General features: G+C 43.4%; 1 protein-coding gene across 2 annotated transcripts in view; it reads left to right on the top strand.

Moving 5' to 3' along the window:
* The window catches only part of FKBP1A (FKBP prolyl isomerase 1A), a 54,117-nt gene extending 40,901 nt beyond the window's left edge, over positions 1-13,216 (top strand). For both annotated transcript variants that reach the window (XR_007717076.1, XR_007717075.1), the window contains exon 6: positions 13,055-13,216. The gene's annotated coding sequence lies outside the window, so the exon portion shown is untranslated. The remainder of the gene's footprint in view (positions 1-13,054) is intronic.
* Positions 13,217-22,172: the final 8,956 nt, after the last annotated feature.

The following is a 22,172-nucleotide window of genomic DNA, read 5'->3' as shown; positions in this document are numbered from 1 at the left end:
CCAGCTACTTGGGAGGCTGAGGCAAGAAGATCACTTGAACCTGGGCGCTGGAGGTTGCAGTGAGCCAAGACTGTGCTACTGCACTCCAGCCTGGGTGACAGAACAAGGCAAGAAAGAAAGAAAGGAAAGAAAGGAAGGAAAGGAAAGAAAAGAAAGAAGCAGGGAGGGAGGGAGGGAGGAAGGAAGGGAAGGAAAGAAGGAAGGAAGGAAAGGTGGCTGAATGGATTTAAAAAAAATAAGACCCAATAATGTCTTGCCTACAAGAAACACACTTCATCTTTAAAGACACACGTAAACTGAAAATAAAGGGATGCAAAAAGACATTCCTTGCAAATGGAAACCAAAAGACAGCAGTATATTTCAAGACAAAAACCATAAAAAGAGACAAGATCATGAAATAATAGAGGGGTCAATTCATCAAGAGAATATAACGATTGTAAACCTATATGCACCCAACACTGGGTGCATATATAAAGCATATATTATTAGAGCTGGAGAGACAGACTCCAGTACAATAACTGGAGACTTCAGCATCCCACATGCAGCATTGAACAGATCATGCAGACCGAAAATCAACAAAGAAACGACTTAATCTGAACTATAGATTCCATCTATAGACCAAATGGACCTAATAGATATGTATAGAACATTTTATCCAATGACTACAAAATACACATTCTTCTCTGCACATGGATCATTCCAAGGATAGACAATAGGTTAGGCCCCAAAACAAGTTTTTAAAAATTCCAAAAAACTGAAATACTATCAAGTATCTTCTCTGACCACAATGGAATAAAACTAGAAATCCAATAACAAGAGGAATTTTGGAAACTGTACAAGCACATGGAAATTAAACAATATGCTCTTAAATGACTAGTGGGTCAATAAAGAAATTTAAGACGGAAAGTGAAAAACATTTTGTTATTGTATAAAAAATTTACAAATAGAAAAAAATAGGAAAAAAGAAAAAAGTTTATTGAAATAAATGAATATGGAAACACAACATACCAAACCCTATGGGATACAACAAAAGCAGCACTAAGAGGAAAATTTACAGCAATAAGCACCTATATCAAAAAAGTAGAAAAACTTCAAATAATCTAATGATGCATCTTAAAAAACTAGAAAAGCAAAAGCAAACCAAACCCAAAATCACTAGAAGAAATAAAATCAGAGCAGAAGTAAATAAAATTGAAATTAAAAAATACAGATCAATGAAACAAAAATTTCTTTTTTTGAAAAGACAAACAATATTGATAAACCTTTAGCCCAACTAAGAAAAAAAAAAAAGAGAAGACTCTAATAAAATCTGAGATGAAAAGGAGACATTAAAACTGATACTGCAGAAATTCAAAGGATTATTAGACACTACAATGAGCAACTATATGCCAATAAACTGGAAAGTCTACAAGAAATACACAAATCAACCTACCAAGATTGAACCACGAAGAAATCCAAAACCTGAACAGATTAATAACAAGTGATGAGATCAAAGCCATAATAAAAAGTCTCACAGCAAAGAAAAGCCCAGGACCCAGTTGCTTCACTGCTGAATTTTATCAAGCATTTAAAGAAGAACTAATACCAATCCTACTCAAACTATTCTGAAAAATAGAGAAGGGAATACTTCCAAACTCACGCTACAAGGCCAGTATTACTCTGATACCAAAACCAGAGAAAGACATATCAAAAAAAGAAAACTACAGGCCAGGATCCCTGATGATCATTGATGCAAAAATTCTCCACAAAATACTAGCAAACCAAATTCACAGACACATTTAAAATATCATTCATGGCCGGGCATGGTGACTCAAGCCTGTAATCCCAACACTTTGGGAGGCTGAGGCAGGTAGATAACCTGAGGTCAGGAGTTTGAGACCAGCCTGGCCAATGTGGTGAAACCTCATCTACTAAAAATACAAAAATTAGCTAGGCGTGGTGGCGGGGGCCTGTAATCCCACCTACTAGGGAAGCTGAGGCAGGAGAATTGCTTGAACCTGGGAGGTGGAGGTCGCAGTGAGCTGTTGCAGATTGCGCCATGCACTCCAGCCTGGGCAACAAAAGCAAAACTCTGTCTCAAATACTAATAATAATAATTCATTATGACCAAGTGAGATTCATCCCAGAAATACAAGTATGGGTCAACATATGCAAATCAATCAATTTGATACATCTTATCAACAAGAATGAAGGACAAAAACTACATGATCATTTTAATTGATGCTGAAAAAGCATTTGATAAAATTCAACATCCCTCCATGATAAAAAAAAAAAAAAAACCCTCAAAAAACTGGGTAGAGAAGGAATGTACCGCAATATAATAAAACCCATATATGACAGACCCATCGCTAGTATCGTACTGAATGGAGAAAAACTAAAATCCTTTCCTTTAAGATCTGGAATAAGCCAAGGATGCCCAGTACACTATTATTCAACATAGTACTGGAAGTCCTAGCTAGAGCAATCAGACAAGAGAAAGAAATAAAGGGCACCCAAATTGGGAAAGAAGAAATCAAATTACTCTTGTTTTTAGACAATCTGATCTTCTATTTGGAAAAACCTAAAGGCTCCACCAAAAAACTGTTAGAACTGATAAATTCAGTAAAGTTGCAGAATACGAAATCAACATACAAAAATCTGTAGCATTTCTATATGCCAAGAATGAACAATCTGAAAAATAAATCAAGAAAGTAATTCCATTTGGAATAGTCACAAGTAAAATAAAATACTTAACAATAAACCAAAATAGTGAAAGGTCTCTACAATGAAAACTATAAAACATTGGTAAAATAAATTGAGGAAGACACAAAAAATAGAAATATTCCATGTTCATGGGTTGGAAGAATCAGTATTGTTAAAATGTCCATACTATCCAAAGCAATTTACAGAGTCAATGCAATTCCTATCAAAATACCAGTGACATTCTTAACAGAAATAGAAAAAAAGTCTACAATTCATATAGAACCACAAAAGACCCAGAATAGCCAAAGCTATTGTGAGCAAAAGGAACAAATTTGAGGAATCACATTACCTGACTTCAAATTATACTACAGAGCTGTAATAACCAAAACAGTATGTTAATGGCATAAAAACAGATGGACTAATGGAACAGAATAGAGAACCCAGAAACAAATCCATCCGATTTATTTAAACAAAGATGCCAAGAACATAAGTTGGGAAAAAGGACAGTCTCTTCAATAAATGGCACTGGGGAAAGTGGATATCCATATGCAGAAGAATGAAACTAGACTATCTCCTGCAATATATACAAAAATCATTTTAAAATGAATTAAAGATTGAAATCTAATACCACAAACTATGAAACCACTAAAAGAAAACATTGGAGAAACTCTCCCAGACATTGGACTTGGCAAAGTAATACCTCACAAGCACAGGCAGCCAAAGCAAAAATGGACAAATGGGATCACATGAAGTTAAAAAGCTTCTTCACTGCAAAGGAAACAATCAACAAAGTGAAGAGAAAACCCACAGAATGGGAGAAAATATTTGCAAGCTATCCATCTGATAGGAGATTAATAACCAGAATATATAAGGAACTCAAACAACTCAATGGGGAAAAAAAAATCTAATAATCTGAGTTTAAAATGGGCACAACATTTGAATAGACATTTCTCAAAAGAAGACATACAAATGGCAAACAGGCATAGGAAAAGTTGCTTAACATCATTATCATCAGAGAAATGCAAATCAAAACTACAGTGAGATATCCTCTCACCCCAGTTAAAATGGCTTTTATCCAAAACACAGGCAATAACAAATGCTGGTGAGGACGTAAAGGAAAGGCAACCCTCATACACTGTTGGTGGGAATGTAAATTGGTACAAACACTATGAAGAACAGTTTGGAAGTTCCTCAAAAAACTAAAAATAGAGATACCATATGATCCATCAATCCCACTGCTAGGTATATACCCAGAAGAAAGGAAATCAGTATATCAAAGAGATATTTGCACTCCATGTTTACTGTCACACTATTCACAATAGCCAACATTTGGAAGCAATGTAAGTGTCCATCAATAGATGAATGAATAAAGAAAATGTGGTACATATACACAATGGGGTACTATTCAGCCATAAAAAAGAATGAGATCCTGTCATTTGCAACAACATGGATGAAACTGAAGGTCATTATGTTAAGTGAAACAAGCCAGGCACAGAATGGCAAACTTCACATGTTCTCACTTATTTGGAGGAGCTAAAAATTTTTTAAATTGAACTCATGGAGATAAAGAGTAGAATGGTGGTTACCAGAGGCTGGGAAGGGTAGTTGGGGGAGTGGGGAGGGAAGTGGAGATGGTATATGGGTACAAAAATATAGTTAGATAGAATGAATAAGATCTAGTATTTGATAGCACAACAGGGTGACTACAGTCAACAAAATTTATTGCACAATTTAAAATAACTAAAAGAGTATATTTGGATTGTTTGTAACACAAAGGATAAATGCTTGAGGTGATGGATACCCCACTTATCCTGATGTGATTATTACACATTGAATGCCTGAATCAAAATATCACATGTACCCCATAAATATATATACCTACTATGTAGCCCCAATTTTTTTTTTAAATTAGCAAATCAAATCCAACAATGTATAAAAATCATTATACACCATGATTTGACCAAGCAAGATTTATTCCAGGCATGAACAACTGGTTCAACATTCAAAAATCAATTAATGTAATTCATCAAATCAGTAAGTTCAAGAAGAAAATCATGTGATCATATCAATGGATGCAGAAAAGGCAAAAATCCAACACCCTTTCATAATAAAAACTCGCAGCAACCTAGGAATAATAGGAAACATTCTCAAATTAACAAATGGGAGTTACAATCATTCTACAACTAACATCATACTTAACAATGAGAAACTGGATGTTTTCCCCCCTAATACTGGGTACAAGGCAAAGATGTCCCCTTTCACCACTCCTATTTAATATTGCACTAGAATTTCTTGCTAGTGCAATAAGACAAGAAAAGAGAATAAAAGGCATGCCAATTGGGAAAGAAGAAATAAAGCTGTCTTTATTTCTGTGCACAGATGGCATAACTGTGTACATAGAAAATCCTAAAGATTCAACAATAAAAGACTCCTGGAACTAATAAATGATTATAGGAAGTTCACAGAATATAAAGTTAATATTTAAAAGTTTAGTGCTTTCCTTTGTGCCATCAATGAACAGTTAGAAGTTGAAATTAGAAACATAATGCTATTTACATTACCACCAAAAATAATGAAATACCTAGGCATAAATCCAACAAAATATGTACAGAATCAATATGAGGAAACATAGAAAACTCTGATGACAAAAATCAAAGAAGATATAAACAAATGGAGAGATATTCCCTGTATATGAATAGCAAAACTCAATAATTTTAAGATGAGAATTCTCCCCAACTCTATGTATAGATTCAACACAACCCAAATATAACTTGAATAAGCTAATTTGTGAATATTGACAGATTCTAAAGTTAATGTGGGAAGTCAAATGACCCAGAATGACCAACACAATCCTGAAAAAGAACAAAGTCAGAGGATTAACACTACCTGACTTTATGACTTACTATAAATCTAAAGTAGGCAAGACTGTGTGGTATTGGTGAAAAAACAGACAAATTGATCAACAGCACAGAATAGAGAGCCCAGAAATACACCCGCATAAATATAGTCAAATTATATTTGACAAAGAAGCAAAGGCAATTCAGTGCAGGAATAGGCAAGATAATCTTTTTAACAAATGGGAAAAGCCAGACGGAGTCCTTCCACCTTTTACAAAAGTTAGATCAAAATGGATCTTAGACTTCAACGTGAAACATAAAACTACAAAACTTACAGAAGCTAATATAGGAACAAATCTGGGTGGTTTGGGGTTTGGTGATGAGTTTTTAAATTCAACATCAAAAGCACAACCCATGGAATAAAAAATTCTTATACTGAACTTCACAAAAATTAAAAACTTCTGCTCTGTGAAACAATGTTAAGAGCATGAAAAGGTAAGCCAAGGATTAGAAGTTATTTGCAAAACACATTAACTGATAAAGGACTGGTATTCAAAATTATAAATACTTAAAACTCAACAATAAGAAAAGAACCTAATTTTTTAAACGGGCAAAAGGTCTGAAAATTACACCTCACTAAAGAAAATATGCAGGTGACGAATAAGCATAGAAATTAAGATCCATATCATATGTCATTAGGAGATTGCAAATTAAAATTAGATTTCACTACATATCTTTTAGAGTGACTAAAATCCACAAAACTGACAATACCAAATGCTGGCAACAGAATGCCCTTTCATTGCTGATTAAGAATGCAAAACAGTATAGCCACTTTGGAAGAGTTCAGCAGTTCCTTATAAAACTAAAATATTTGCAGCATATGATCCAGTAATGGCACTCCTAGATATTTACCCAAATGAGTTGTAAACTTATGTCCACACAAAAACCTGCACATGAATATTTACAGTAGCTTTATTCACAATTGGCAGAAACTGGAAGCCAACCAAGATGTCCTTTAAAAGATGAATGAATTTAAGTCTGGCACATCCATTCAATGGAATATTATTCAGCAATAGAAAGAAATGAGCTAGCAAGCTAAGAAAAGACACGGAAGAAACAAATGCATATTACTAAGTGAAAGAAGCCAGTCTGAAAAGTCTACACAGTGTATGATTTCTGCAAAAAGCAGAACTATAGGGAATGTAAAAAGGTCAGTCAGTGGTTGCCAGGGGTTTGTTGTGAGGGCAGAGGGTTAAATAGGTAGAGTACAGAGGCTTTTCAGGGCAGTAAAACTATTCTGTATGACAGTGTAATGGTGGATACACATTATGCATTTGTCAGAACCCCACAGATCTGTACAATACGAAAAAAGAGAACCTTAATATAGACTATAGTTAATAATAATGTATCAATATTGGTTTATTAATTAAAGCAAAAATGCCTTTGGTACATGGTGCCAAACTGTGCTCCCGAGGTTCAAAGGGCCCTGCTTCATGTACCTTTTCCTTTGTGGCTTTGTGTTATCAACCAAGTTGTTAGGGTTGACTTGCAGGGTAGCTTGTCCCCCAGTTCTTTCCTCTCCATGTGAGCCTCCAAAGAACTGCTTAAGTGTCCTCACAACATGGTCGTTGGTTTCCCCTAGATCCAGTGATCCAAAAGACCAACATGGAAGCTGCAGTGCCTTTTATAACCCAGTTTGAAAGTCACACACTGTCACTTGCATCATACTCTACTAATAACAGGTCAGCCCTGATTCACTGTGGGAGGAGACTGCACAAGGGCATGAATACCAGGAGGTAAGGGTCCTCTGGGACCATCCTGAAGGCTGGCTACCACAGGCCCAAAGCCTGTTTCTAGACCCAGCTCCCGCAGGTTTTGAGGTTCAATTCCTACTTCCAATAGTGGGATATTTATTTTTGGTTTCTGGTGGACAAAGATTTTGAGAATGGGTGTATGTTTATTTTTATGTATATATTTAAATTTTTTTCTATCATTTTTGTGGTTTTCAAGTAAAAAGCTAAATTTTAGCATGTGCTAATCTATTGACTTGATCCCCAAATCTCCTATTTCTCTTCTAAAAGTTTATTTTTCCATTATAAAATTACTTCAGCTTTATAGTAAAAGAGGGAGGTATAGAATAATTCAAAATCTTGTCCCTTCCGGCCAGGTGCAGTGGCTCACGTCTGTAATCCCAGCACTTTGGGAGGCCGAGGCGGGCGAATCACGAGGTCAGGAGATCGAGACCATCCTGGCTAACACAGTGAAACCCCGTCTCTACTAAAAATAATATAAAAAATTAACTGGGCGTGGTGGCAGGCGGCTGTAGTCCCAGCTACTCAGGAGGCTGAGGCAGGAGAATGGCGTGAACGTGGGAGGCGGAGCGTGCAGTGAGCAGAGACCTGGCGTGAACCCAGGAGACAGAGCTTGCAGTGAGCAGAGACCGTGTGCCGCTGCACTCCAGCCTGGACGACAGAGCGAGGCTCTGTCTCAAAAAACAAAAACAAAAACAAAAACAAAATCTTATCCCTTCCAAAACAACCTGTAATAATTTATTATTGTATTTTCCTCCAGTATTTTTAAAATAAGGTTTTTAAAATTTTTAAAAATCATGTAGCCAATGCACATTCATTTTGGAAAAATTATTTAATAGATAAAACACAAAAACAATAAAATAGCTAGCATTTGTAATTCTTCACCCAGATTTATTTATTTATTCTAGGTTTATTCTAGGCTTTTTTCCTGTGTACACACATAAAAATTCACATGCATATATATACCAACACCTTTTAAAAGTGGGTTTCTACTGCATATGCCACTACCTGCCTGGGTTATTAAATTTATTCCTTAGAGTGTCATTTAAATTCCTGAAGAGCAATCTGCTATATGGGTGTGTGTGTGTGTGATATTCTTTAGTCAATCATTCACTATTTTTAATCACCTAGACTTTTTCTCACTACCATAAACGATGTGATGAAGATCCTTGGCTAAATCTTCATTTACCTCACAGTTATTCCTTAGAGCTAAATCCTAGGAGTAGGAGAACTCTTGGTTCAAAGAGTATGTACACTTTTCAGGCTTTTGATACATTTTATCACAATCCCTTCCATCAGGTCTTCTTCTTGAGGCAGGAAAATAGGGTCTGGAGGCAGGCAACATAAGGCCGATTTCACACTTCAGCTATGACAGGAAATATCCTCTCCATGAGGCATATACTAAGTAAATGACTTTGTAACTTTACTTCATCCTCTTCATTTACACAGGGCGTACCCCAAGTAACCAAAGGAATCCTCTAGAGGGTATTTAAATTCCCAAAAATTCTGTAATGGGGTCCCTGAGCCCCTATGCTCGGGTCCATTCCCAAACTGTGGGTATACTTTCATTTTCAGTAAATTTCTGCTTTTGTTGCTTCATTCTTTCCTTACTTTGTTTGCGCATTTTGTCCAATTCTTTGTTCAAGACGCCAAGAACCTGGACACCCTCCACTGGTAATACTCTTACAATTATGCAGTTGTGCAGTGCATAGCCCGTGCCACTATATGTGGCGGTGTTGCCCACTTAGCAGTGAGGACTGCATATTTTCCTGCATTATCACCAAAACAATGTTATCATCTTTTATTTATTTATTTATTTTTGAGTCAGAGCCTTGCTCTGTCACCCAGGCTGGAGTGCAGTGGCGCAGTCTCAGCTCACTGCAACTTCTGCCTCTCGGGCTTAAGCCATCCTCCCACCTCAGCCTTCCGAGTAGCTGGGACTACAGGCATGTGCCACCATGCTTGGCTAATTTTTGTATTTTTTGTAAAGATGGGGTCTCACTATTTTACCCAGGCTGGTCTTGAACTCCTGAGCTCAAGTGATCCACCTGCCTTGGCCTCCCAAATACTGGGATTACAGGTGTAAGCCACCGTGCCCAGCCTGGATGTTATCATCTTTTAAATGTTTGCTAAATGATGAGTGAAAAAGTATTTCGTCATTCTATGTTTTTTTTTTTTTTTTTGAGATGAAGTCTCGCTCTTGTCCCCCAGGGTGGAGTGCAATGACGCGATCTCGGCTCACTGCAACCTCTGCCTCCCAGGTTCAAGCAATTCTCCTGCCTCAGCCTCCTGAGTAGCTGGGATTACAGGGACCTGCCACCACGCCCGGCAAATTTTTCGTATTTTAAGTAGAGATGGGGTTTCACCATGTTGGCCAGGCTGGTCTCAAACTCCTGACCTCAGGTGATCTGTCCGCCTCGGCCTCCCGAAGTGCTGGGATTAAAGCCACTGCGCCCGGGTAATGCATATTTTTAATATACTGTAAGTGTGGTTCCAGTGACTCATTGAAGAAATATTTATTGAGGTCCTATAACACAATAGTAAACAAAAGTCGCTGTCGTCATGGACCTTAACTTCCAGTGTATGCACTGCATATCTGTTTGGGTGTCCTGCCCCTCACCTCTGTTAGGACAGGGACATCCCCATCATGGTCTCCTCTCTGCTTTGGCAAGACATTAGATGTGACCCATCACAGGCTCCTCTGTATACACTAGGCAGACAAAACCTCCCGAGCTGTCTCTCAGCGTTGGCAGACTCTGAACAACTCAGTCTTCACAGGGGAGAACCAGGGAAGAAAATCTCTGCCAACCAATGGCATTCAGACCCCTCCTGTCATGTTTGATGGGTATGAGGTAGTCCCTCAATGGAAATAAAGACTCAGGACACTGGCGAGATGAGCTTGGAAGAGTTATCCGGGTCACGGGAAGGCTGGAATGGTAATATTGAAGCTTTAGGAAGTAGGGAAATTCAACCTTGGTGAATATTACAAGGGCGGGCCTTCATTGTTATGTAGGTTCTTCTGGAAGTGATGGAAACTTATATAAAATACTTTGTGGCATAGCAGGAACTCAGCCTTTTACTCTGTTCTGGAAGGATCCTACCTACTCAGAGAACGTACCAACCACTGCACAGGGAACTGGGGAAGGTCAAAAGCCAGGCCATGACCGGCTGCATCTGCTCTTACTCTGTGGCCATCTCACTACCCTTAGCTAAAGTAATGTGAAACATGGGGTGTATCTATCGTGCGTGTGTGCGTGCGTGTGTGTGTGTGTGTGCATTTGTCCTCTTCTGGGCCATCTGTTGTCCTCACAGCCCTGAAGTGAGTCAGACTCAGCCATCAGATTAAAAGTGGGAAAGGAGCAGAAGTTCCAGGCAGGAATGAGGCTGCCTTTTAACCAAGCTCAGCTGTAGCATAACTCACTGGATGGCTGAGTGACAGGACTGGAAGATGTCCTTTGGGGCCACAGCCCGGTGCTGTGAAACCAGTGCAGCAGAGAGACACTGGGAAGGTGTTTTTGCACAGGCTGGGAAGAGGCGCCCACAGTGGCAGCCCTGGGGCAACTCCAGGAACAGGGGTCTTTGAGAGCATCAGAGATCAGCCCCTTGAGGTGAGGGGCCCCTACTAAGCATTAAAAGGCCTAGCTAGGTGTAAGGATAGCTGGGGAGCCAGAGTAGAAGGGGATGGGCAGATGAGGCTGACCTGGCCCAGCACCAGTGTGGGTGTGACTCCTAGACAGGTGCCCAGGGTTGGAGCAGGCAAGCATTTGTCATTCACTTCTGCCCAAGGCCTGACATCTCCATCATCCAGGCTAAGCAGAGCAGGGAAAGAATATCCCATCTGAAGCACGGAGAGGATGTGACTTCCCTAAGGACACATAGCATGTTATAACTGAGTCAGGCCTAAGACTCAGAAGCAATGGCTCCCTGTCCTGGGATCACTCCTTCCTTCACTCCTTTCTGGGGATGCCCATTAAGGACCTCTCCTTAGGATCATCAAAACATTTACTGAGCACAACAGGGCAGCAGGACCCACCTCATACAGGCAATGAGGGGGACGCAGTCTGCAGGAAGGTTGAAGGTAACAAGACAACCACCAAAAGTAAGTCTGCTTTTTATTATCACTGCACTGGCAATTTCAAAGTCAGCGATTAAATTAGTCCAAAAAACCTTCTGTTAGTCTTCAGTTCTAAACAACCATTGTGGTTATGGTTAGTATGATATTAGCACATTTAAAAACCACCTGTAATAAGCATTATATTTATTATATGTAGACATTAATCCAGAGAACTTCCAGTTATATACTTGGCCCCCAACACACCCAGACTCAGCCAGGGGCATTTGTTTCAAGTTTGGTTACAATTTGGAATGCTTCAAAGAAATGGTAACGATGATCGATGATCCTAACTCATTCTCACACACTACCTCCCCATCAACACCATCTTAAAAGTTTCTTGAATGAGGGTGTGCCCGAGAATGGAAGTCCAAGAAACCTACCAGCCAGCAGGCAGAGGGGGAGTAAGGTGTTGTCACTGTCTGCTATCCATTTGTTTGGTTGGCTGTGATCAAGTTCGGTGGAATTTTACCCGATTCCCTAACTATCACTTAAAATGACTTTTAAAATCATGCCGTGTGGAAATAACAGATTATACTGAGTATATAGAAGACTGATTTATTGCTAGCCAGACAATGCAATTAAAAGAGAAGACTGGGCATGGTGGCTCAGGCCTGTAATCCCAGCACCTTGGAAGGCTGAGGCAGGATGATCACTTGAGTTCAGGAGTTTGAGACCAGCCTGGGCAACATGGCAAAACCCTGTCTCTAAAAAAATAATTAGCTGGGTGTGGTGGTGCATACCTGTAGTCCCAGCTACTCAGGAGGCTGAGATTGGAAGATCACTTGAGCCTAGGAGTTAGAGGCTGCAGTGAGCTATGATCATGCCACTGCAATCCAGCTTGGGCAACAGAATGAAACTCTGTCAAAAAAAAAAAAAAGAGAGAGAAAGAAGAAGTGAGAAAAGAAAAAGGAAAGGAAAAATGGCTGAATACCTCCAAAGTCTGTGTAGGAAATATGTAAATGGTGGTCCATTTCCAAGACCTCAGGTAGGCTTGGGTCTGCAAACTACAGAAGGACAGAATATACTAGGCCCCTGCTTTAATAGCTGGAGCCTGCTAGTTGGGGCACCCTTAGTTGCTCTCATCCAAACCTAAGAGTTTAGTCTAGAATGAAGATTTACTAGCCTGCAAAATAGCTCACTTTATCTATTCTTTTACCAGCTTGCCTGACTACCTAGGTCATAAGTCAAATACTTAAAAAGCCCTTGAGTGGACTATAATCGCAATGCATTATGGGCTGCAACAAAATGCAGTGAGACAACCCTAAAGAAAACACCCAAAATCCCTACCTGGCCAGGCAAGGTGGCTCATGCCTGTAATCCCAGCACTTTGGGAGGCCACGGCGGGTGGATCACTTGTCAGGAGTTTGAGACCAGCCTGGCCAACATGGTGAAACCCTGTCTCTACTAAAAATACAAAAATTAGCTGGGCGTGGTGGCAGGTGCCTATAATCCCAGCTACTCAGGAGGCTGAGGCAGGAGAATCGCTTGAACCTGGGGGGCGGAGGTTGCAGTGAGCCAATATCATGCCATTGCACTCCAGGCTGGGCGACAGAATGAGACTCCATCTCAGAAAACAAACAAATAAAACAACCCTACTCAACAACCAACAGGTGACGTCCAGGAAGATTGTGACTCCACAGTACTCAACCTCTGAGGAACCAGGAGAGGGACCCACACACTAGAGGATAAATTGCTTGCTGTAACCGTGCTGGGTGTGCCTGTCCACCAGACACCCCATCTTGCAAGACTGTATTAAAAGTATCACTTCCACTGTTCTCTGTGTCTCTGGGTCCATTCTTTGGGTTTGGACAGGTGAGTTTGTTTCTCACAGTCTAGACTCTAGATGTGAAGAACTTTGATCATATCACCAAAGGAGATGGTGGTATGCAATTTTATAAATAAAAATACACTAGTGTCAGTTTTTTGCAAGGGGAACCTGATTTGCATCTTTTTAATTTAAAAAAAAAAAAAAACTGTTATTAGGCCAGGTGCAGTGGCTCAGGCCTGTAATCGCAGCACTTTGGGAGGCTGAGGTGGGTGGATTGCTTGAGTTTAAGACCAGCCTGGGCAACATGGAGAAACATCATCTCTACTAAAAATACAAAAATTATCAGGGTGTGGTGGCATGTATCTGTAGTCCCAGCTACTTGGGAGGCCGGGAGGATGAGGTGGAACGATGGCTTAAGCCCAAGAGGCAGAGGTTGCAGTAAGCCGAGATCGCACCACTGCACTCCAGCTTGGGTGACAGAGCCAGACCTTCTCAAAAAAAAAAAATAAATAAAATAAATAAAAAAAATAAAAATAACTTGTTATTAAGATTTAATATTTTCCTTTATAAAATCATTGTACCACTGATGGTATCATAGAATTAAGTAACGTCAACAAAAGTCAGGATTTTTCTAGCTGTAAGCAACAGAAAACCCACTTCAAACTGGCTTCAGTGAAAAAGGCATTTGTCTCCTGTACCTGAAAAGCCTAAGGGTGAGCACTTGGCTTCATGCACGGCTGGACTTAAGGGATTAAGCTACATCACGAGGCCCTGGTCTGTCTCTCCATTCCCAGCTTCGCCTTTTCTGCAATGGCTCCATTCTCCATGGGGGCAGGATGGCTGCCAGTTAACTCCAATCTCAAATCCCCTCAGGTTTGAAGCTTCCAGACTTCTCCACAATCGGGACCAGTTCTAAGCCTGATGCCATGGGCTGGAATTGGGTCACGTGCCCCACCCTGACCCCCACTCCTCTGAGGTTTGGGGAATGGAATGCACAGATCTGCGAGCCTCTCTTCCCCTTTTGGAACCAGAAGAAGAGTCAACTCCATCCACTGCACATGGCTGAAGTGGAGGAGAGGAGGCTTCCCCAGATGAAAATTGAGGACAGCTACCATAAGAAGGGGAAGTGGATAACAGCTGACCCCCAAAAGCCATACTTGGAAGGTAATTAGGTAAATGTATATTAATATGTAATAATAATTGGAGGTTCAGAAAAGTGACTTCTGAATCACCCACCTGCCAGCCAGGTGACCCGAGAGGGAAAGAATCTTTGTTAGACCATCTGGCAGAACGGGAGAGTCCATGGTGTTCCCTGGTATGGTAGGGTTGGGAAGCCAGAGGCTACCAAGGGAGAGTGACTTGCCCAGGGCCACATAGCCACCCACGGGCAGGGATGAAACTAGAACACAAAACTGTCTCGTTCCCCATCCAGTGCTCCCAGCTGGCCTTGTGAGGGCCAAAAGGGGGCTCTAGGAGAGGTCCTCCAGCTGGTTCATCACCCCTGGGGGAGCGGCTCCAGCAGGCTCTCCTACCTGCCATGGTGGAGAATTTTCAACAAGCCCCTTCTACTCCCCTGCCCCCACTACCCTGGGATCTCCCAGTCTGTCTCAGGTGAAAGGAGGAGCAGGTCAGTCTTAGGACTCAGGGAGTCCTGAGTCCCACAGGCCTTCCCAGTCTTGACAGCACCATTCTGTGGCCTTCATCTTACATAAAATGCAGTAAGAGCCCTAGGCAAGAGCCTCTACCCTCTCCAGCAATTTCTGAAGCCACCACCACCAGGTCAGGCTGGGTCTTCCTGGGCTCCACATCTCCACCCCACCAGATCCTAAGATACCAGCAGTGCTCCCACAGCTTGTGTTCAGAGCAGCACCACTACGGTATTAACCCAGCAGCCAGGCTGCCTGGGGGACTTCTCCGTGGGGATGCTTGGGTGCAGCAATCTCATTGAGCTGGGGAGGGAGTCCTGTCTTGAAGTACTGTTTGCATAAAAGCACATTATTTTATGTAGATGGTGTTTATTTGGATAAAGGAGTTATTATGATAGAGATTAAAAGGGGCTTAAGCACCCCCCAGCCCACCCCTTGGTGCCACCATTGTTATCACCAGTTTAAATGAGAGGAACCACACCTTAACTCAATGACAGCACCAATAGTGGAAATCCAGACCCCTCAGGTAATGGGAAAAACAGACTGGGATGTGGCCAGGACACACGGACAACGTCTTCCCGGCATGTTAGCACTTTAAACAAGGATGATACTGATGACATAGAAAAGTGGCAATGATAAATTAAGTGAAAGGGGAAAATTGAGAAAGTATGTAGAACATGTATATAATCATATATGTATGTATACATGTATAAAGTTATAGTAGTTAAGAGCATAGGATCTGGAGCCAGCCTGCCTGGGTTCAAATCTTTCACCTCTTACCTTAAGCATTTCATTTGAACTCTCTGTGTCCCAATTTGTTTATCTGTAAAATGAGGCTAATCCATCTAAAGTGTCTAACACAGGTCCGGACATACAGTAAGTGCTCAAAAATGTTACTTGCTAATCTTGTTAAGTCTCTCGCACAGGAAACTTGCACCCCCAGCCTTGGTGGTGACCAGGCCCGAGCCTCCCCGCCCCTGGCTCAGGAACCCCAGCACCCCGCCACTGCCGGTTGCCCATTGTTCCTGCCTTCCTGTTCTGCCCTGCTCCGGAACACGGTGGGAGCAGCTCCAGCCAGACAGGAAAGCATCCGTGTTCTGGCACCCGCCCCCACTCCTCCTTCAGGGTGCTCAGCCAGGCCCCTCCTGCCTCTTGTGGGGAGTACTGAGCTACCAGTCTCCAGACTGAATCTTACTTGTGTTTTCTCAATGGAAAAACTAGAAAACGAAGGAACCCACTTGGCAGGGCCAACTGAGGGTTGAGTAAGATGATGCGTGCAACAATGACAATGGCTATCCTCATATTGTCTCGCTCAAGATCAGCTTTCAAATGCTGCTTCCGGCCAGGATGCAGGGGGACCAGTTCCACCTCTAGTGTCTGGGGCTCAGATTTCTCAGATCATGCTGCCTCTCCCTATCTGACTCCCAGAACCCCCCAGAAAGACAAGATACACACTTCCCTGAGATTAGAAGCTAGCTAGTCAATCGAGGGAAACGTGCCATTTTGGAGATTAGACAAACTGAGCCCTGGAGGAGTCAAACAACTCAGAGTAACCCAGCCAGCCACTGGCACAGGTGTGGTGAGGAGCCAATGCCAAAAGTGGGTGAAAGATTTGGGCAATGTTCCCAGGCTGGCAGCAGGGAGACCAGAGCTTGGGGTCACTGGATCCTCAGGTGCGGTGAAGAGCCAAGGCCAAAAGTGGGTGAAAGAGCTGGACAACGTTCCCAGGCTAGCAGCCAAGAGAGACCAGGGTTTGGGGTCGCTGGATCCTGGCTCTGCTACTGAATTGCTATGTGACCATTCTGCGCCCGTTTCCCTTCTCTGGTGGCTATAGGAAGGCAGATGTGGCTCCTCACCCTGCCTGTGCCATGGGCTGGCTGCATTACTGAGTCATCTGACCCCTCCAGGGCTTGGTTTGTATAATCTCCAAAATGGCATACCCACCTAGATTAATGAGCTAGCCCCTGATCTCAGTGGAGATTCTTTCTTGTCTTTCTGCTGCCTTCTCCTCCATTCCTCTGCTCAGAACGGGAACTGTGTCAGCAGATCAGGGCTGGCTATTTGAGGCTTTTGGAAGAGTAAATCCAAGTCACAGCTTCCTGTCTCTCTGCGCTGGGCAGGACCAAGGCTAGGCTTTTTTGTTTCAATAGGTTTTGGGGTACAGGTGGTTTCTGGTTACATGGATAAGTAAGTTCTCTAGCGGTGAGTTCTGAGATTCTGGTGCACCTGTCCACTGAGCAGTGTACACTGTACCTAATATGTAGCCTCTAATCCCTCAACCCCTCCTACCCTCCCGAGAGTCCCCAAAGTCCATTATATTATTCTTATGCCTTTGCATCCTCGTAGCTTAGCTCCCACTTAAAACAGAGAACATCACGAAGTCAGGCGTTCAAGACTAGCCTGGCCATCATGGTGAAACTCCGTCTCTACTAAAAATACAAAAATTAGCTGGGCATGGTCGTGTGCGTGCCTGTGGTCCCAACTACTTGGGAGGCTGAGGCAGGAGAATTGCTTGAAGCCAGCAGGCGGAGGTTGCAGTGAGCCGAGATTGCACACCACTGCACTCCAGCCTGGGCAACAGAGCGAGACTCCATCTCAAAAACAAAAAAAACAACAAAAAAGGAGAATATGTGATATTTGGTTTTCCATTCCTGAGTTACCTCACTCAGAATAATGGCCTCCAGCTCCATCCAAGTTGCTGCAAAGGCCATTATTTTGTCCCGTTTTATGGCTGAGTAGTATTCTATGGTGTATATATACCACATTTTCTCTATCCACTGATTGGTTAATGGGCATTTACGTTGTTTCCAAATTTTTGCAATTGCCAATTGTGCTGCTATAAACGTGTGTGCATGTATCTTTTTCATACAATGACTTCTTTTCCTCTGGGTAGAGATACCCAGTAATGGATTGCTGGATCGAATGGTAGTTCTACTCTTAGTTCTTTAAGGAATCTCCATGCTGTTTTCCATAGTGGTTGTACTGGTTTACATTCCCACCAAGGCTGGGCTTTTTTTTTTTTTTTTTTTTTTTTTTTTTTTTTTGAGACGGAGACTCTCTGTCGCCCAGGCTGGAGTGCAGTGGCCGGATCTCAGCTCACTGCAAGCTCCACCTCCCGGGTTTACGCTGCCTCAGCCTCCGGAGTAGCTGGGACTACAGGCGCCCACCTAGTTTTTTGTATTTTTTTAGTAGAGACGGGGTTTCACCGTGTTAGCCAGGATGGTCTCGATCTCCTGACCTCGTGATCCGCCCGTCTCGGCCTCCCAAAGTGCTGGGATTACAGGCTTGAGCCACGGCACCCGGCCAAGGCTGGGCTTTTGACCTGTTTTCTCCCCACTCCAACCTGAGGGAAGCCGAGAGGACCTGTGTGTCCACAGGTTGGCTTTGACATGACATGTCATGACACATGAGATGATACAAAGTAGCATGCTGAGTGCCCACTGTGCAGCAGCGAACGTCCTGTCAACAGAGGTTGTTTACTGAAGATTTGAGGATGGAGGAGGAGCTGGGGCTTGCATCATAGGAAGGCAACAGCTTCAGAACCTAACCCTATTCTCAGAGTACCCTCCTACTTGCCTTCACCCTCCCAGGGGACTTTCCCTGGGGGTCACTATACTGGTCCAGCCTCCGTCCATCATGCTGCCTTCCTTCTCTTGCCCCCTTTTTGTACCCCCATCTTGTGCATTGCCTTAGGAACCCCCAAATCTGTTTGAATGGGGGAAGGCATCAGGGGCCAGGGTGCCCCCATCTCCATCAACTCCCCCAGAACTGTCCCAAATAAAGTCACCCCAAAGAAATCTAAGGAATATATTATGCTTTTGTAAGCACATAGTCTTACAATATGCCCCCTCCAAACTGACTGCCTCCCCAAAGCCCCTTTTTGCCAAGCTCCTGCTCTCAAATTTGACCACCCAAATCTGGCATAGGGCTCAGCTGGGCAGAGCCTTCTGCTGAAAAGTACGCCTTCTGTAGAAGGCTGCTGGGGAGTAGAGAGGCGTTTCCCCACTGTTACTCATCCATTTCATCTTCACTAAAATTCTGCAGGTTAGGAAATACTGCCCCAGTTTTACAGAACTGGAAACTAACGCTCCTGGCTGGGACTGTGTCTTAGTCCATTCGGGGTGCTGTAACAACATATCTTAAACTGGATAATTTATTAACAGGAATTTACTGCTTACAGTTCTGGAGGCTGGGAAGTCCAAGATCAACGTGCTCTCTGCTTCAAAGATTACATTTTCTCACTGTATTGTCACGTAAAGGGGCAAACAAGTTCCCTCAGACCTCTTGTATAAGAGCCCTAATCTCTGCCCTAATGACATAATCACCTTCCAAAAGTCCCCACCTCTTAGCACTATCACATTGGAGATTCAGTTTCAGCACAGGAATTCTACCTACAGTGGCAGGTTGCGCTGTCCAGCCTCAGCTCCAGGCTCCAGAATGTCAGACGTCTTTCCATCTCTTCAGCCCCGCACTCCCCACATAGGTCCCAGCAGAGCTCGGTGCAGCCTCCCAGGTCACATCTGCTACCCCTGCCCAGACACAGGTGATCACAGCTGGCTGGCAGACACTCTGGAACAGAGGCCTGAGGTTATTATTAATGTCATCCTCCTGTATTTCCTACTCTCTGCCTTCCAGGCATGTGGTAGGATGGCAGTTCCCTGCTCCCTTGTGATTGGGAGGTGGGGTAACCTGGCCAACAAGGTGTGAGAAGTGACATTTGTTATTTGGGCTGGAGCACTTAATTGCCAGATAGAGATCTCTTTCCCTCTGCCGTGGCTTCTGACAGTCTTTGAGATGGCAGCTGCCCCATCACCCCCGGTCCTGGAGTAAGGAGACACGGGGACCCTGCCAGCCCTCGACAGGTAGTAGTGTGCATGAGAAAGACACTTCCTATTAGGAGCCACTAAGATTTCAGGGTTGTTTGCTGCTGCAGCATAACCTGGCCTACCTTAACTCACACACATCCCCAGAAAGCAAAACCAAGACGGAGCTCAGAAATAGCATGAAGGACATTGTCTCTGGAGGCCAAATGCTCATAGTGGACATCTTTGGTGTTCACACCTCAGCAGGGACTGGAAGTGGCAACAGAGTTGGCCCTTTGTGGGGCCTTAGTACAGCTAGGGGAAACCTCAGAGAAAATCCATCCAAACTCTTCCCTGACCAAATATGGAGACTCGAGGCCCAGAGAGGGCAGGGGCTTGACAGCATGCTATAGCAGAGGCTGGCACAGAACCTGCTAACAATAGACTGCCTCCGTTTCCCAGCCTTCCATGCAGCTCTGTGTGGCCATGTGATCAAATTTTTGCCACCTAAGGATTTCTTTGTGGGTTTCTTAAAAGAGAAATCTGTGACTCAGCTGACCAGGGTAGGAGACTCCTAGAGGTTCAGAGCCAAAGCTTGGCCTTACCACTCTCGGGGTGTGTTGCCTTGGGCAAGGTGCTTCACTCTGAAGCTGGGAATTACGGTGAACAGATAAGATCAGTATATGCCCAGTGCCCAGCAGAGCACTCAGTGTGCAGGAACTCATTAAATGGTACTCTTCCTGTTATTATCATTCAGCAATAGGAAGAAAGCTGTGATGACATAAGCCAGGGTCTTGCTGCACCACCCAGATTCCACACAGAGGGCTGGAGTGTAGAGCACCTCCTTCTCTGTCCGGCCAACATTCTCTCGTCTTCTGGGAAGAGCATCTCCATTTTCACTTCACTCAGATGACTGTTTCTGTAACATGTAGCCACGAGAAAGTAGGAAACTAACATTTACTAAATGCCAGCTGTGTCCTAGGTACTTCACATGATACCTCATTTAGCCTTCAGGATAAGTCTGTAAAGAAGGTAGGTGTGGAAAACTACAGCTCAGAGGTTTAGTAACATGTGCAATATCACAGAGCTGGGACTCAGATCTGATGCCCCAGCCCAACCCATCTTTTACATAAGGGTCAGTCATTTAAGTTTCTAACTGTGATTGACTTTTCTAGGAGGGGCATTTATTCACTCAGTTAATATTTACTGAGGCCAGGTGTGGTGGCTCATGCCTGTAATCTCAGTACTTTGGAAGGCCAAGGTGGACACATCCCTTGAGCCCAGGAGTTCAAAACCAGCCTGGGCAACATGGCAAAACTCCATCTCTACAGCAAATACAAAAATTAACCAGCTGTGGTGGCATACACCTGTGGTCCCAGCTACTCAGGAGGCTGAGGCAGGAGGATGGTGGGAAGCTGAGGCAGGAGGATGGTGGAAGCTGAGGCAGGAGGATTGTGGGAAGCTGAGGCAGGAGGATGGTGGAAGCTGAGGCAGGAGGATCGTGGGAAGCTAAGAAAGGAGGATCACTTGAGCCTGGCAGACAGAGCAAGACCCTATCTCAAAAAAATAAATAAATAAATAAATAAAAATTTACTGTGAGCCTGCTACGTGCCAGGCATAGTACTAGGCCCTAGGGATAAGACAAGCCCCTGCCTTCATGGAGCACCCATTCCCGATGGCATAGAGACTACACCTCATGAACCAACTCTAGTCGACAGTAGCTGCCTGTAGCATTATGATGAGAGGATCCAGAGAGGCCTCTGGGCCCAGCAGGAAGGACATAGTGGTTGATTACTCAGGCTGCCATAGGTGCTATTTGGGAGTTTCTGAGTGTGTGCTGTTTCCTGGCCACCCAAAGTTTATACTTGTTCATACAAATATATAACAAAGCAGAAATACAGTCTGGTCAGAGCACAGTTCCACTCCTTATTTTGAAAAGAGTAACTGGCTGGGCGTGGTGGCTCACACCTGTAATCCCAGCACTTTCAGAGGCTCAGGCAGGCAGAATACTTGAGCTCAGGAGTTTGAGACCAGTCTGGGCTACATGGCGAAACCCTGTCTCTACAGAAAATAAAAAAATTAGCCAGGTGTCGCAGTGTGCACCTGTGGTCCCAGCTACTAGGGAGGCTGAGGTGGAAGGATCCCTTGAGCCTCGGAGGTCAAGGCTGCAATGAACCATGATTGCATCACAGCACTACGGCCTGGGTGACAGAGTGAAATGCTGTCTCAAAAGAAGAGTAACCACTGTAGAGCTAATAACTTGGCCCTGCCCCCAAGGAACTTAGGTTCTAACTAGTAGCCTAAGGTACATACGAATACATGATGATTATTAAAGAATGGAACAGGAGACTCTGATCCAGAGTCAGAGGTGGGAGAAGCCACATGGATGTGGGTGATCCGGGAGGCTTCCTGGAGGAGCTCAGTGGTGGATTTGGCTAGGTGGGTGGGGGCAGGAGAAGGTGTTCTAGGGGCAGCGGCAGCACAGGCAAAGGTATGGAATCAGGGCGGGTGG

The sequence above is a fragment of the Macaca thibetana genome, chromosome 10 (genome assembly GCF_024542745.1).
Source record: "Macaca thibetana thibetana isolate TM-01 chromosome 10, ASM2454274v1, whole genome shotgun sequence".
Classification (NCBI taxonomy): domain Eukaryota; kingdom Metazoa; phylum Chordata; class Mammalia; order Primates; family Cercopithecidae; genus Macaca; species Macaca thibetana.
Note: the sequence above shows the minus strand (reverse complement) of the source record. Positions and strands in the feature narration are given on the sequence as shown.